Raw genomic sequence first — 14,629 nt, forward strand, 5'->3', positions numbered from 1 at the left:
CACGAATTAATCCGCGAATAAGCGCACGGACGTCAGCTTCGGCAGTGAAACCAAATGAAGTGGGATCAGGCTGCAGGCGTATTGACTGTAGTTCGTCAAGGCGTTGACAAGTCGATATGATGGCGTCGATTGTGGTAGGGTTCTGCACGGCCAGGGCGTTATAGGCGAGTGGTCCAATACCTTTAAGGACGTGCCGAACCCGCTCGGCCTCTGGCATGGTGTCATTTATGCGCCGACAAAGTGCAAGAGCATCTTCGATATAAGAGGTATAGGTATCATTGGACCGCTGAAGTCTGGCTTCTAGCTTCTATTGGCGGACTCCGTGCGAACAGTAGGAGCGCAGAAAATCTGGCGTAACTTTTGTTTAAAGGTAGCCTAGTCCGAAATCGTCGATTCATGACTTAGGAACCACGTTTTGGCCACATCCGTCAAATAAAAGGACACATTAATTAGTTTAAGAGAATCGTGCCACTGGTTGAAAGCACTGACCCGGACGTAGCTGTCGAGCCGGTCATCAGTGTCGTCGCCGCGGAGACCGGCGAACATCTGCGGGTCGCGCTGACGGCTACTGACAAGTGGCAAGGGGAGCTGGAGTCGAGTTGGTAGAAGCCGGAATAGCGGACTCATGACGATGGTGGTCGGGGTCAAACGGCGGCCAGAACGAAGCTCCAGGTGGATGTAGGTGACGAAGCAGCGGGGAAATCAAGGCGCACCTCCACCACGTGTACGGTAACGCGAAGGTCTTACTTGGGGGATCAGGCTTTATTGCAGACCTGAAGCCTTGGTCGCACACTGCAGCCAAACACACTCCGCGATGACGATGGGTATCTACAAGAGGGAGCAGGGTGAAGATGAAGCAGCACTTTCAGCCGTGTGGAAGATGAAGCGCCACACAGTGATCACAATATATTATGCAGAAATAAAACAATTACAGCAATACAATTAGCTTTGTTTTATACCTTATTAGTGGAAGGCTTTCCTCCTTCTATTCTTCCTCTTCAGTCTCCCTGTTCTCTTCCTATATTTTGCGTGTTTGTATACTTGACATAATTTAATAACTTTCTTTTCTTTGGCTGCGTTGTCGGCAACCATTGAGACGTGCGCATCATTACGTTAAAGTCAGAACCAATTGCGACGTCTGGCGAACACATCTAGCGGAATCTCATGGATACATCTAGCAGACACGAGATACTACCATGAGCCTAGAAAGGGTTTCGCCTTAATAAAAACTGGGGCGCCAAAAAGTCAGGAATATACAGAGAACGACATCCAATATTTAAGCACTATACAATACGAACGACGTATATGATAAATGACATCACATCTGCATTATGACTTGAGATATAAAAACCTCTTTTTAGGTAATTCCGGCGAAATGACCCAAAACGGTCGCCACTGACTCATACTGCAACAAGCACTCGCGGTACCATAACCACGCGTACGCAAGATTCGATGGGCTGCTTCTGTGCATTTCCGCAAGCGCATGCTGGCTTCATAGCGCTACTGATGAGCAGCTGCAAAGCTCAGCTGCTCATCAGCTGCAAAGCTCAGCTGATGAGCAGCTGAGCTTTGCAGTCTCGAAAATGGCAGCATTTCCTGTGCAGTTTTTGACCAATAATGCTCGTAAAGCTTTGGCTTTGAGAGAAAATGTTACACTCCTTTGGCGAGCCTAAAAAATTATTAAATGGTTGGATCGGACCCTCCATGCCAAATAACATCTCTGACAAATAGAACGGTCAAGCTCTGCATTATTTTGACCAACTGAACTTAATGCCTTGAGCTGGCAATACATACAAGAGAGAGCAAATATATATTCAACAGATATTAAAGATTTTCCTTTATTGGGATATCAAACACAGGTTCTGCTACTCCTTTCTTCGTTATCTAACTACTTATACACTACAGTTCAGAAAATAGGGCCAAAAAATTTGGCTTGAGCCGGAGAACAATTTTTCCTAAAAGCATACTTAGCACTTTCCCTGTAGAAGCAAAACGCTGTGCAAAAACGTTCAGCTTTAAATACTATACAAGAACCAGGAAAGATTTTGGTCGTTTTTAGCCATCCTTCGGAATCTTAGCTAATTCACCTCTAATATGCGCGCAATAGAGCCTTACATTATGTGATAACGTATGTAAATCATTCCACGAAAAAGCCGCCGAGAAATGCTACAAACTGCGGCGGCAAAAATCTAGGTCAATTGACAGGGACATGACGTCACAAACCTTTCACTGGGGCCTGCTTATCTGGCGGAAAAATAAAGTTGTTATCACATCCAATCACCTAAAGGGGCAGTTTCGCAAACACCACGTTTAAATAAAGCTAACGAAATTCAGCAAGGACCACGTTAAGCCGAAATTGAAGCATCAGTCCCTCTAATGGCGTCATTTCAGAATTTACAATGAATCCGATAAAGAAGACTTTTCGTTTTGGAGCTCGAACCCAATCTCCTGCACGCCAGGTGAGCTCGCAAACTACAGACCACAAAAAACATTCAGCTTTAAATACTATACAAGAACCAGGAAAGATTTTGGTCGTTTTTAGTCATCCATCGGAATCTTAGCTAATTCATCTGTAATGTGCGCGTAATAGAGCCTTACATTATGTGATAACGTACGTAAATCATTCCACCGAAAAGCCGCCGAGAAATGCTACAAACTGCGGCGGCATAAATCTAGGTCAGTTGACAGGGACATGACGTCACAAACCTTTCACTGGGGCCTGCTTATCTGGTGGAAATATAAAGTTGTTATCACATCAAATCACCTAAAGGGGGAGTTTCGCAAACACCACGTTTAAATAAAGGTAACGAAATTCAGCAAGGACCACGTTAAGCCGAAATTGAAGCATCGGTCCCTCTAATGGCGTTATTTCAGAATTTACAATGAATCCGATAAAGAAGACTTTTCGTTTTGGAGGTCGAACCTAATCTCCTGCACGCCAGGTGAGCTCGCAAACTACAGGTTGTTAGAGTGTACCTGGTCAATGAGAAGTGGGGCGTGTGACGTAATAATTCGTGTTTGACATGCACACTGATGCTGAAATAATATTGCGACGGAGGAACGAAGGCGTGCGTGGTGAAAGTACACAGGTGTGCCTGGTGAAAGAAGTGGAAGTGCGGTGCTGAGCGAAACTAAGATCTGCCTTCCAACGTCTTACGTGACCCCGATCTTTGCACAGGCTTAATTCACATTTTAACATCTTCGTAGAGGTTTTCTGTATACGTTCTAATTAACAACGGGTCAACCTGAGCCTCGTCGGAGTCAACGTCTTGCCGGCCTTCCACCTAAAGTGCCCGAGCTCGACGGAGAAGCCCCACTTAGGTCTACACTCAGAGGTTACTGACCGCCCTAACGACAGCCCCGCTCCTTCGCTTGAGCAGCTTGTGAGTACGTGTACGAACGGCTGACCCACTACCAATGAGTCAGCCGCTATAACAGGTGGGACAATAATAACGAACTGGCGAATGCCGTTTCCTCGTTCTCGTTTACGGCCCTCAAATCACGAGGATACCTTAGCATCATAGCCTCATTTGTGTGGAACAACTAACAAAGTGCGTTGGTGATTTCTCGGCGAAAAAGAATGGTGAGCAGGCATTGGCTCATCGGGTTCAACTTCCTGGTGAGACGTGTACACAGTATATTCAGGCAGCACTGAGGTTCTGCAAGGTAACCTTGGCTCGTATGTTCGACGAAGATGCAGTGGGACATTTCATCAAGGGCATTGCTGAGGACATCTATAAGATTGTTATCAATAAGGAAAGCCTGAACACAGTCGACAATGTCCTATAACATTGCCGAACATTTGAAAACATGAAGATGCGCCGAAGAACACCAAAGTTCGTTCGCTTGGACTCAGTGACAACATTCGCTGTCATTTAAACAACTTCCGAAGCCACTGATCTTGCCTCCACTATCCGCCGGATAGTTCGAGAAGAACTGTGCCGCTCCAGGCACTCACTTGTGATCACACCCCCACATCTATGCAGCGATCGGGAGAGTCTTTTTGTATTTAACGGAGCGAATTGTGGTGGTCCACCACACGTCTAACCATTCTCGACCATACACGCACCGAGGTCAAACGCTACTATGAGCGGCCACCACCTGTTTATGACCAGAACGCAAGGTGTGACGTCTTCTCAATGGATCCTGGCACCAATTAACGTTACCAGACATGGACCTTTGATCGCTCCTATGAAGAATGCCAAGCAAGGACCGATGATCCTCCACCTATGGTTTCCTTCCGCTTTTGAAATCCCGGCCATATAGCAAGACTCAGTCATCAGCATTGCTGTTATCGATACGGGCCACCAATGTCACCAGTGCGAACGTGTTACCAAACGGGTTACCAGGTTGAATCTACCTTGGCTGTATACTCATCTCCTTCAACAGAACTTCGACATCCTACCCTTCGAAATTTGTCCCCGGTGTCAAATCGAAGCGTGACTCCTCCTCTCATGTTTTGTACGCGGCAATCTTTGTCACCTCGTCGCCGGCCCTCGTCAACTTTTCCGGAAAACTAGTCAGCGCGACCGATGAAGATGAGGCCGCTGGAACCTCGCTTTGTTCCGATAATCCTTCTTCCGTCTTAATGCTTAAGAACAAAGTTTATGTATTATTAATGGCGTGTCTGCACTAGCTCTCGTTTGATACCAGTGCAACTGTTTCTGTGGTTAGTATGAGATTTAAATTCCTGCTGAGGCACAAAATAATGTTCAAGTGATGTTCAAGATGAAATTCTGGATACAACCGATACATAGGAAGAAAATCAGAAGATTTCAAAATGAAATTCAGCAAAACCAATACCCTCTGGCGGGGCGTTTAACTGAGATGTTTCCTCTGTATTTGGGTGGGACACCGTGCAGCTGACTGTAGATCTAGCAGTGCGGCCCAGAGGACACAGGTCGTATGCCATGGTTGCAACAGGAGAGAGCATACTATGGAAGAATGCCAATATGGAACGCAGGACCGAGCTGCATGTACTGTTGATTTAAAGAAAACTTATTACACCAGCCAAAGTTCCTCAGCTCAAAGAGGAGCAAACGCTACTGGACAATGAAGTGGCGAGCCTGCCAGGATACATTTTCTTGTTTGTTTTCTATTTGTCTCGGATCTTTCGAATTTCTCAACGGCAGTAACGATGCACTTGGCGAAGACAATAGAGGTGGCTCACTAGCTAGGGCTAAGCAAAAAGGAGGCGATAAGTCTCTATGAGCAAGGAGTGAAACGTCTAAGAGGTGAAAGAGCGCAGGCATGTGAAGATGCGCATGAAGCCGCGGAGCGAGAGCGTGGAGCAGCGCGTGAAGGCGCTGAACGAGAAGCAGAAATCAAAGCGAAAGAAGCGAAGGAATCGGAGGAACGCGAGGCAAGAAGAATAGCGCGTGAAGCAAATGAAGCAGAGGAACGCGAGGTTAGAAGAGTGGCGCGTGATAAGGCAGAAGCGAGGGAAACAGAGAAATGTGAAATAAGAAGAATTGAACGAGAGAAGGAGTTTTGCTGTGGAAACAGCAGCAGTTGAGCGGAAACGCGAGCAGAGCGCGGGTGACAATCGGTGCTACGAGGTAGGAATAGGGGCGCTTAGATCGACGAGAGTTTGTCCGGGGAAGCTGATGGCTTCTTTTGACGACAAAAGAGCTTCTTTGATGGCTTCTTTGATGACAACGCATATCTGCAACCATTTGAGCGGATAGCTTCAGGGAAAGGTTGGGAGCGCTGTGAATGGGCAACAGCGTTGAGCATGTGTTTAGTCAGTGAAGCGCTGAATGTGTTTGGTAGGATGCCTGCGTCTGATTCCATGGATTACAATAAAGTCTTGAGGGCACTTTTTCAAAGATTCAGGCTAAGAGCAGTGAGTTTTCGCGAGCGTTTAAGCACCGCGAAACCTCAGGATTCTGAAACTGCTAAGCAGTTTTCTTGTCAGCTAGCCAACTATTTCGACAGGAGGCTTCAGATGTCGAACACAGAAAGGAGTTTTGAAGGTGTGCGTGGCAAGTTGAAGACAAAGCCGTTCCTAGTATGCTGCAGTCCAAATATAGCGGTATTCCCGAAATAGAGAAATTTGTGTTCATTAGATGAGGTGGCCCAGATTGCACACCAATTTCTCGGGAATATGAGTAAGGGAAAGGAAGCCAGAGATGCGGGGGCTCCGGGAGGTGAGGAGCGCCTTGGCTGTGAGTGAGCAACGCCGGCTGCTGTACCACTGGCCTCTTGTTCTACGGCACTGCACTGTAGACTCCGTGCTGTTCTCGAATAGGTTCCGGAGATTGAGCGACTGCTCAGCCATCTGTTACGTCTAGGGGCACCTCCAAATCTCGTACCACCGTCCACAAGCATCGCCCAGATGGTTCACCTCAACGCCGCCACGAACGCCAACGTTGCTTCAGCCCACGCTTCAACGGGAAGTCATCTGTTGCGGCCAACAAGACCAGGTAATTACAAGCCGAACGCCACCTCGACGCCGGCGCTATTGCCTAGACCCACGAAACGCGTACCCCACTTCGAACGTTGAGCTCAAAAGTGGAATGCTGTGCCGGCGGTTCGCTGTCCCATTACTGCCTGGCAAAGCGGGTCCTGCAAAAATATATTTGTGGAGACCCGATAACGAGTGTCTGTGGTTTAGCTCCACAAAATTGGTGACTCCGGACTTAGCTTCTTCGCTCTCTGGTCCTGCCCTGCGCTTGCATCAGCCGCTTCGCTAGGTCTAGCAGCGCCCGGAGCTCGAGATGCTGCCTACGTTCGATCCGGTAAGCCAGTACCCCGGATTCCCCCACTCATGTACCGTCTCCGTCGCCTCACAAGGCGCCTTATCATGAGTCCGCGGTCAACGCTCTGAGGCTCCCTGACTTCTGATCATCGAACTCGAAACTTTGGTTCCTCACCATCGAGGCCTTGTTCCGCCGTAACCGCATCACTTCTCGAGTGACCATGTTCGACAACGCCATTGTGCGCTCACGCCAACTACTGCGGCGATTCTTCGCGACGTCCGGCGCGCTCCACCTGTCGATCGCCCTTACGATCATCTCCGGGTGACGCAGATCCAGCGAACTTCTGAAACAGAGCCGCGTCGTCTGAAGCAGCTGTTTACATTAGAAGAGCTCGCAGACCGCAAGCCTACCGAGCTGTTGCGTTCCATGAATGCCCTGGCTTGAGACTCCGCTGCTTCACACGACAGTGCACTCCTGCGAGAACTCTTCTGCAGGGTCTACCACCACAGGTGCTCATGATCCTGATCGTGTCTTCATCTAAGACACTAGAATTCCTCGCTACGCTGGCAGATAAGATCATGGACGCCGGTTCTCCCTCTGTGGCGACAATGCATCGTCATCTTACCCCTATGTTGCCCATCGCAGCTCCTAACGATCACTATGCCCGCCTCACCGATACTAATGAGGAGCTCACTCGGCAAGTAGCGCGGCTTACAGCTGAAGTTGCAGCCCTTAGTAAGCGGCGGCCAGGTTCCTCATCTCTACCTCGCCGTAGCAGCCCCAGTGCGCCTGGCAACCGTTTTCCGCCCTGCAATATATTTTGCTTGTACCACCGCCGCTATGGCTCTAGCGCACGCCAATGCCACCAGCCCTGCTTCTTCGCGGGAAACGGTCCGGCCGAACACTTAACGCGGCCGGTGTTCTCGGCTCACGATCCAGTCGCCTCTTCCATGTTACTCACCGTATAACAACAGTCCGCTACCTAATTGACACCAGTGCCGAGACCTGTGTTCTTCCGCTTACGTTGGCTCAGCGACGCCTTTCTTCATACTTTCCGCCTCTGATTGCAGTCAACGGATCGACCATACGGACATACGGCCAGACGTCGGTGACTCTCGACATCGGATTCCGCCGTACTTTTCGCTGGGTATTTGTAATCGCGGTCTTGCGCTCGCAAATCCTGGATTCCGAAACTAGCCTGGTCATCCAAGGTGTCTCTTGCCGCGATCCACCACTCCAGCTCCTCCAGCCGCACAGAACAGTTCCCGACCCTTGTTCCTGCATCATTGCCGAGTTTCCGGACATTTTTCGACCTCCGTCCCTTCAAGCACCGCCTGCACACAGCATGACTCACCATATTGTGACGGCTGGGCCTCCCGTGTTTGCTCGCACTCGTGTTTGCTCGCACTCGTCGCCTCAAAACGAATCGCCTCTCCGTTGCTAAGAAAACTTCTAGCACATGCTGGAGCTTGGCTTCATTCGTTCCTCCTCCACTCCTTGGGCAACGCCTCTCTACAAGGTACCCAAAAGGAAGGGCGACTGGCGCCTGTGCGGCGATTACCGGGCTCACAACAAGGCCAAAGTCCCTGACTGCTACCCGATTCCATATATCCAGGATTTTACATGATCCCTTCATGGCTGCACAATCTTCAGCAAGATTCATCTCGTGAAGGCATATCACCAGATTCCTGTAAAGCCCTGGGATACCTCGAAGACCGCTATTAGTACATCTTTTAGCATGTTTGAATATCTGAGGATGCCTTTCGGTCTTCGCAATGCCGACAGACTTCAGCGGTTTGTTGACCATGTCCTACGCTGTTTTACGTGCTGCTTTGCCTATTTTGATACCATTCTCGTCTTCAGCACTTCAGCAGAGGCCCACGAGCTCCACCTGCGTCAAGTACTCGCCAGGCGCAGCCGCTTTGGTCTTGTGGTCAATGGGCCGAAAAGCGAGCTTGGCTTTCTAGAGCTGGACTTTCTCGGCCATCACGTGAACGCCCGTGGCATCGGCCCGTTACTGGCCCATGTTATTGCCATCACTCAATTTCCCCTGCCACTACCACCCGCCAGCTGCACGAATTTCTTGGTCTCGCCAAATATTATCGGCGCTTCATTCCTCGTTGTGCTGCAATACTGCAGCCTCTACACTACCTTATCAAAGGCCACAGCAAGCCGACAGCTCTTGTCGCTTGGAGCGATACCGCTGACCACGCATTAAGCGGTATCAAAGCTGCCATCGCCGGCGCCACGCTCCTCGTCGCACACAAATGTGACGCGCCCGCATCTCTGATGGTTGATGCATCAGTCACTATACTCTCGACGCGGTCTTGCAACAGTTTGTGGCTGACGTTTGGTAGCCACTCGCCTTCTTCTTCACGAATCTTGCGCCCTCTGAGCGCCGCTAGAGCACCTTCGGACGAGAGCTGCTTGCAATATTTGCAACCGTGAAGCCCTTCCGCCATTTTCTCGAAGGAAGCACTTTTCATATCTTCACTGACCAGAAACCTCTGACGTCTGCGCTGGCTCTCAGAAGTTCCTCCTGCGCTCCTTGGGAAATCAAGCAGCTCGCCTAAATTTCGAGTTTACCTGCGACATTCGTCACGGCAGCCGCAAGTCGAACATTGTTGCCGATGCTCTTGCGCTGAAGTCAATGCGACGGGCAATGGACGGCCAATCATCGACTTCACGGCTATGGCTGCTGCTCAACAAGCCGTTGCCGAGCTGCAATAGCTTCGCACGAGCCACACCTCTCGTGTATTGGGAGTCTTGCTTTCAGACTGTGATGTTCCTCTCGCCTGCGATACGTTTAGCGGTAGCCCTCGCCCCTACATGCCTCCGCATACCGCTGAACCGTCTTTGATGCCCTCCATTCTTTGGCCCATCCAGGCATCCGCGCAACTCAGCGCCTCATCATGGCTGGTTATTTCTGGCCTCGCAACAACGTCGACGTTCGCCGCTGTTCGCGCACGTGCCTCAGCTGCCAGCAAAGTAAGGTGCACCGACCCACTGCGACTACTCGTGGATTCTTCCCGTACCCTGACGCCCGATTTAGCCATCTGCACGTCATTTTCGGTCCTTTTCCTCTCTGCGGGAACCACGGCTTCTTGTTAACCTGCATTGACTGGTTCACGAGGTGGCCCGAAGCTATGCCCCTTCTGGACATAACAGCGGAGTCGATCGCAAGAGCGCTCATCACACACGGGTTGAGCGGATACGGCATTCCTTCCACCATTACGACTGATCGTGGGTGTCCGTTTGACTCAGCATTATTTGCTACCCTATCTCGGCTCCTAGGCATCAGTGACATTAAGACGACCTCTTACCACCCTATTTCGCATGGTAACATTAAATGTTCCCGCGGCAGTTGAAAGCTACACTTATGGCGTCCGCTTTCCCTGCACCATGGATTGAGCACCTACCCTTCGTCCTGCTTGGTCTCCGCACCCCAATTCACGGTCATTCTTCCACCTGTGCTTTAGAGGTAACATTTGGCACCACTCTCAGTGTCCCTGCCGAGTTCTTCGAGCCATCGCGACTCACGCCTCCTGACGTCAGAGATTACGCCTGATAACTACGTAACGCTATGAGCAATATTATTCCACCACGTAAGCGCCAGGATTCCCGCCATATCCACGTTCCCCACGACCTGCAGCGGTGCCCACACGTCTTCGTTCACCACGACGCTGTACGTCCACCCTTACAGCTGCCATACCATGGTCCATACGAGGTGCTCCGGCATGCCCCTAAGTACTTCCTTCTGCGTATCAACGACCAGGAGGACACGATCTTCGTTGACCGCCTTAAACCCGCCAACCTTGACTCAGATGTCATTGCAAACTGTGCTATTGCAACCCCTCCCAATCATGCCACTTCTCGGCGCGTACGGTTCCCACTTCCAGTTTCCGCTTTTCGCCATTACATTTCGCTCATGGCTTCATCGCTAAAAGGAGGGGGACCCCTTTGGCATGTCATTGCCGTCTTAGCGAAGAAGACGACAGCCTCAGCACGCCAGCCAAGCACGCGCAGTTCGTTCTACGCAGAACAGCGGTTCGCTGTCCCATCGCCGCTTGGCACAGCGGTTTGATTTGGTTTGTGGGGTTTAACGTACTCAAGCAACTCCGGCTATGAGAGATGCCGTAGTGGAGAACTCCGGAAATTTCGATCACCTGGGGTTTTTCAACGTGCGCTGACATCGCACAGCACACGGGCGCCTTTCGTTTCGCCTCTATCGAAACCACCTGGCACAGCGGGTCCTGCCCAAATATATTTGTGGAGACCTTATAACGAGTGTCTGTGGTTCATCTCCACAAAACCTCAATGTTTTGTGGTGTGAATGGCAAGCCGCTGCGTCTTCTTGGAGTGTGTAATCTTGAATTTCAATTGTGTGGAGTCGTTTCGCTAGCGGAATTTGTCGTTATCCTTAGCTCTACTCATGACATCATCTTAGGAATAGACGTTTTGAAGTTTTGCGGAGCTACTGTCGATTGCGCAAGTGGTGAAGTTTATTTTGAGCATACGAATGTGCCCAGTCTCATGAAAAAGACTTGTGACACCAGAACGGTACTTTGTGCATCTCAAGATTCCATCGTACCATAGCGGGCTGCAGTGTGTTTTCCGGTGCAAAGGGCAGTGGTGCCCTTGGCAAAGGTGAAATGTTTGAAGTGCTAGTAGAACCAGTGCATTCGACCTGCTTAAAGTGCAATGTTATAGTGGCACACTGTTTGGTATCTGCGTTTAATGCTTTCATCTCAACAGGTCCTTTTACCAACTGGATGTGAACCCAATGCGCCTCCAGCTGTGGCATCGGTCACCTTGGGTGAACCCATTCCAGCGTCGAGCGCTGAACAAACAATTCTGTTCATGATTAACAAAACACACACCACTACTCAATGCCGCACACATGTAGACACTCTGCTACAGTATTCAGCTGTCTGCGACTTCTCGCAGCCCCGTGGACCACCCTCTATTCCCAAGTCTCGCACCCACCTTACTATCCTTATCGCGTGTCGCCTTTGGAGCACAAAGTAATCCACGAGCAAGTCACAGAGATGCTTGAGAAGAAAGGCATTCAGCGATCGTCTAGTCTGTTGGCTGCTTACGCGATTCTTGTCCTTAAGAAAGGATGTATAACATTTAACTCGTATTTACGGCGCTATAGACGGCCTCTCTGGCGCTTCTTATTTTTCCTACATCGATCTGCGATCCAGGTACTGGCAAATCCCGGTGCATGCATCAAGAAGACCAAAAAAACGGCATTTGTAATGCCGGATGGACTTTTTGAATTTAATGTCATGCCTTTCGGGCTTTGCAATGAGCCTACGAAGTTTGAGAGATTTATGAACACGGTACTGCGCGGCATGAATTGGAACATATGTCTGTGCTTCTTAATGAAGGCGTAAGTTTTAGTAAAACATTTGAAGAGTATAACCAGCGCTTATCGCAAGTATTAGACTTTGTATAATGTCGGATTTGTCCTGAATTCCAAGAGGTGCTGCTTTGGTGAGCGTCAAGCGTTGGTACTCGGCCATCTCGTTGATGAGAAGGGCGTGAGACCAAACCCTCAGAAAATGGGAGCTGTGGAGTCGTTTCAAGCACCACGGACCGTCAAAGAGGTACGTAGTTTTGAGGGGTTATGTACAGCTTTTCTCAGAAGTGTAAGGGCGTCTGCGTTTGAGCCGTATAGTGGCGCTGATTTAGCATTAGTGAAGGTCGTTCCCACTGGAAAGAAAAGGACTGAAAATCTTACCATCATGAAATTGGGAACATTGGAAATGCATTACAAGCGGCACGAAGTGGATCAGGACAGATCCTTTGGGCTCTACACTTCTGACAAAGACTGTAGCTATTCTCGGCATTTTGTTCACCGCTTTGCAGACATCGCTTACCAGCTGACGGGCCTTCTTCACAAAGGAGATTCATTTGAATGGACTGCCGAGTGCGATGCCTTATTTACTGCTGAAGTTTCTACTGACATCACATCGCCTTCGCCGGCATTTCGACCTCTCTGTACCAACTGAAGTTCGTACTGATGCTAGGGGTGTTGGCATCGGTGCTGTTTTTGGTTCAGCGCAGATATGATCAGGAGCACGTAATTGCATATCCGAGCCGCTACGTCAGCAAGCCAGAGCGCAACTATACCTTCACAAAACAAGAATGAATTGATTTGATCTTCGCTGTGCTGAGGTCATGATACCTGCATGATACCTGCATGATACCCACACGAAAAAAAAAGTGAATTAGGTACAGTCGAAGGATGCAATGTGGCATTCTCATGTCGAGAGTTATGGCTAATGCCGAGGAGGCTAATGCCGAAGACATGAACAGTTTTACGGAAGTAAAAGAGTGCAATTCGCATTATTCTTGATGTTAAATATTTAATAAACAAAATCAGTATCTCCTAAAAGCTACACTAAGGTATTATTTATATGAACAGACGGATCTTTACGACAGACATTCAGCATCCTCGGAAGATCTAAAACGATGGCGCAGATCGCGAAAGGTATCGCCACTGCCATAACTTCAGTTCGGGGAAACATATTGGAATAAATTGTTCCGCAGTGGGGAGGACATCAGCAATAATCGAGACCTCATACCTATTCGCCAAAATGGATGGTCACTCCGAGTTGTACATTGTTGTCAATACACTTGGCGGCTCCGAAATATAAGTTTAAAAGCGCCTTTCTCCTTTGAAACGACGTGTCGTCGTCGATTTGGAACACCCCATACAGTCATAAGCAGCTATCGCTTTTTAGGCGGCGTTTAATGCCCTTTATTTGTCCGTGACAGGTTCCCACACACTTGGGGGCACCTACATAAGACGTTTGTCCTCACTTCACGCCTGCTATAACATATGGTGTGATCAGAGTTGTTTGTGGTGCTATTATTTTTTAAACTATTTTGGAAAAATGTAACCCGCGAGCGTTAGAAACTACAGTTAGGAGAGCACTGTCAGGCTTCGTCGATCGTTGAAAGCTAGGCTCACAGTCGGACAGAACTTCTCGGTCCCGTAAGCGGCTTCAGCGGCAACGGCCGTTTGAAGCCTGGCACTGTCAAAAAGCAGCAGCAAGCATTTGGTAGTAGGGAGATGGCGAGAAGCATGGCCACACACTGAAGCGTGGACCGGTTCTGTGACTTAAGAGACCACCTGATATGGCCCCTACAGCAGACGCGCCTCAAACTGGGCTTCTTCTTTTGAGGTTGGAGGACAAAATAAGGATCAAAAACCCCAGAACCCTTCCGCTTTGCGTCACACACGCTACACCTGGCCTACGCAGGCATGTTTATACAGTTTGGTGGAAAAGCGGGCTTATATCTTGGTCGGATGGGCTTTTTATATAGATGGCAGCTTCCGGCTGTATGCGCAAGAGGATGTCTGAACACTTAGGGGTATAAATAGACTAAGTTTGATGCGATTATTATATTCGACAATGAAGATTCGCGAAGGGATCAAAAGACGGGAACTAATACAGCTCCAAGGCAATGCCCTAATGCGGAGCTTATGTGATGCAAATATCTGCCTAATTGTATTCCAGTTTATCTGCGTGTGCCCGGCGAAACATTTGCATAGACCTCACCTTTCAAATCTAGCAGCATATTGAAATGTTTCGCACAATAACGTCACCTCCGTTGACTACAAAGCTACTTCTCTGGTATTTTTAAATTGACAATAACCTAATCATGCAGTGTGCTGCAGAAAAGTAGGTCACGGATGTATAGGCCGCATCAAGGTCTTTGACCGTTCGTGTATTATATTTCTGGCTGTTTAGGTGCCAGGTTGTTCTTCATGAGTAGCAATGAAATATTAATCGATACGTGTTTCTTGACATTAAGATGTCAATTTGGAGGTATTCGGTGTTCAGCTGTGGATTGTTTCTTCTAGAATGTTCGGATTGAAATTGAAGGGAAAAGCCTACGCAGTACTACGAACG

The sequence above is a fragment of the Amblyomma maculatum genome, chromosome 2 (assembly GCF_055883805.1).
Source record: "Amblyomma maculatum isolate TAMU_Amacu chromosome 2, ASM5588380v1, whole genome shotgun sequence".
In the NCBI taxonomy this organism is placed as follows: domain Eukaryota; kingdom Metazoa; phylum Arthropoda; class Arachnida; order Ixodida; family Ixodidae; genus Amblyomma; species Amblyomma maculatum.